Consider the following 3,127-nt stretch of genomic DNA (forward strand, 5'->3'; position numbering starts at 1 on the left):
GATAGTCTCCAAAAAAGATGCTTCTTTGATGAGCGATGAGACGTATATTGTCTGTAAATACAAGGCTATTTATTTTGCATACATTAAGAAATATGTTTGTCTAGGGATATGAAATTGGGTGTATCAGAGATTGTTGCATACATGTTCATGATTGTGATATTCTTGGTCAATTCTTCCCTTGATTGGAATGTAGTGACCTTCTTTATCTCCTCTGATTAATTTTACCTTGAAGTCTATGTTGTCAAATATTAGAAGAGTAAATCCTGTTTGTTTCTGTTTTGTTGGTGGTGGTTTTTGGTTGTTGGTGGTGATGGCAGTGATCTTTTTTGTTGTTGTTTGTTGTTGTTGTTATTGTTATTACTGTTTTGTGAAACAGGGTCTCCGTGTAGCCCCTGCTAGCCCTGAACTTGCTATGTAGGACAGTCTGGGCTTCATCTCACGGAGATCTGACTGCCTCCCGAGTGTTGGGATTAAAACGTGTACCACCACTGTAAGCTAAAATTTTTACATTTATTTATTTTTATTTTGTGTGTCTGACTGTTTTGCCACATATACATAAAGTGCATGTGTCATGTGAGTGCACCTGTATCATGGAAAGCCCTGTTTGTTCTATAGCTCATGTAGGTGGGTCTTCAGCAATCAGGTCTCATTGTCATGATCTGGTGTATAACCAAGAATGGGTAATGGCCAATATTTTTTGAGGGACTATGGGACCCCTAGTCAACAGCTTCAAAAGATGGAGTCCATTCCTGGACTTGGGCATTTACTTTGCTAGCCTATGGTGTCTAGTAAGGGTAGTGTCCCCTGTTATAAAGTATTCCTTAAAGAAGTCCATAAATAAAATATTCTTAAATATCACAGCTCAGTTGACTCTGTAAGCTGTTTAACCAGAGGTCTTGAATTTCCTTTAAATTCTGTATTTTAGTAAGTCTTTTCTACTCTATGTCACTGTGAAAAGAATAACATGATAACATCTTCATATGGTTTAATAAAAGAAAGAAAGGGAAGGAGCATGCTCCATCCTAAACAATTGTGTTTGTAGTATGTTTTCTGCCCCACTTTTATTACTTGGATAATCAATTCTTGGGTAAATTAGTGCATCATTCATAAAATAATAATATTGCCATATCATTCTTCAAGAGCAAATGTTATTCTACATGTCTATAAACAGATCATTACAATAGATAAAACACCTGCTTGCTTATATAAAAGGTTCAATGGGAATTTTCTTTGAACTCAAAGTGCCACACTATCTGTACTTTAGCTTTCTTGCTACAAATGATTTCCAGAAACCACTATTGATCTGTGATCTTTTATCTTCCTTCTTTCTAAGATTCATTGTAATTGTTTCATTTTGCCATTAGGAGCAATGCCCTGCTCTTCCATGTTCTGTTAAAATCTACATAGTCCAAAAGTCTTACTTAAGTTCAATGTAATATACACTATTACAAAGTAATCTTTTGTTCCACACTTTTACCACTTAATTCTTTGCACTTGGCTGGTCCTGCAGTGTGCTCTTCCTGAACATTTACTGTCGCTGTATGTCTGCTTCCACCAATAGAATAAACAGGTTTGAGGGTGGAGAGTGTCTGTTTGTGTGAATATCTCATGGCATTATCACAGTGCTGTGACTGTAAGAGCATTAATTTCCTGTTATATACAATTATGCAGCTATTGAAAATTTAGTCTTTAGGAAATCTGTTTTCTTAGTGTGAGATTCCCCTGTTATAGTTATCGTCATTTTGAAAACCTATATTTGAAGGGTATTTGGGGGAAGAAATAAGATGAATCCTATAAAATAATTTTGATTTAAATAATTTAATCTGACATTTAAAAATGTACACTAGATTAGCAGATTCTATAATGCAAACATATTGGATTATCTATAAATTATATATGGTATTATGCAGTAAAGAACTTGGACTTGTCCTTAAAGAGAATTTGTTGCTGTCTTCAGATCCTGGGAGATAATCACTTAATAAACTAGAATTTCCCAAGTGATAGGAATTTCTTCCTTATTCGTTCCATATCTGAGAGCGTAACCTGAGCAGATGACTCTGGGTAGGCCAGACATATTCAATTGGTTTATGTTTATGTCTTGAACAACCAGCCATGTGATTAGATTTTTGGGGTGTTCAGCCAAATAACTATCTCAGCCACCTAGACAGATGTTAGATTTGAGTCTAATCACATAATGAAAGGAGCAATCTTCTTGTTTACATAATGTAACTTCAGTAAACCTTTTGGACACTCAAGTATGGGTAAGTTTTCTGAGTTGCAATACTACATATACATAATCACAATGATGTAGGAACATAGGCCTCCTCAGGATAATAAGCATACTGTTCTGAACCTTCTCAGATACTGAACTATGCAATTTTTTCCTCTGAATAATTCAAATTTGTATCATTTATCTGTGATAAACTACATCAAGTACGGTCATGAAAACAGATTTATGTAACCCTATATAATAAGAAAATAACAAACAAAGAAAGCTCTGATGCTTTATGCCAGTGCTAAAGAATCTTCCTTCTTCTTAGCTGAATTCAAACTCTTTGCAATTGGAGGTCACAAGGTTTTGATCAACTCTCACATTAATAAGAGCTTATTATTAACCTTGCAGTTAGGCAACTTTGAATTAATTCTATAAAATCAGAACATCTTGAATTCTGAAGACACATGATTTTACCTTTTGTTACCATTGCTTTTTGCTTATAACTTTTATTTATCACTTTTAACTTTGCTCTGTGGTGTATCTACAAAAATATGTCCATCTTGCTAAGTAGTGAGTTTTTAAAACAAAGACCTCTAGATAGGCTGACTAGATTCATCAGATGGACAAGTAGTGGGGAATGGCTGGGGTGCTGACAACACAGCAGACAGTAGCAGGGATATCAGAGTATAAGGGCTCTAGCGGGGGGAGGGAGGCTATGGGAGGGTGCCATCTGGGAAGTGGGTGTATAGTTGAATAAGATGGTTTTGGCTGTTCTGTGTGATACACACACACACACACACACAATCAACAGTTTTTAAAATGTAATATATTTAAGGAGGAAGCATGGAAATTTACATTATGTTAATTAGTAGGGGTGATAAACATTACCATTGAAATCTACCCAATGACTTT

This window comes from Nannospalax galili, unplaced genomic scaffold (assembly GCF_000622305.1).
Source record: "Nannospalax galili isolate Female #2095 unplaced genomic scaffold, S.galili_v1.0 scaffold417, whole genome shotgun sequence".
Classification (NCBI taxonomy): domain Eukaryota; kingdom Metazoa; phylum Chordata; class Mammalia; order Rodentia; family Spalacidae; genus Nannospalax; species Nannospalax galili.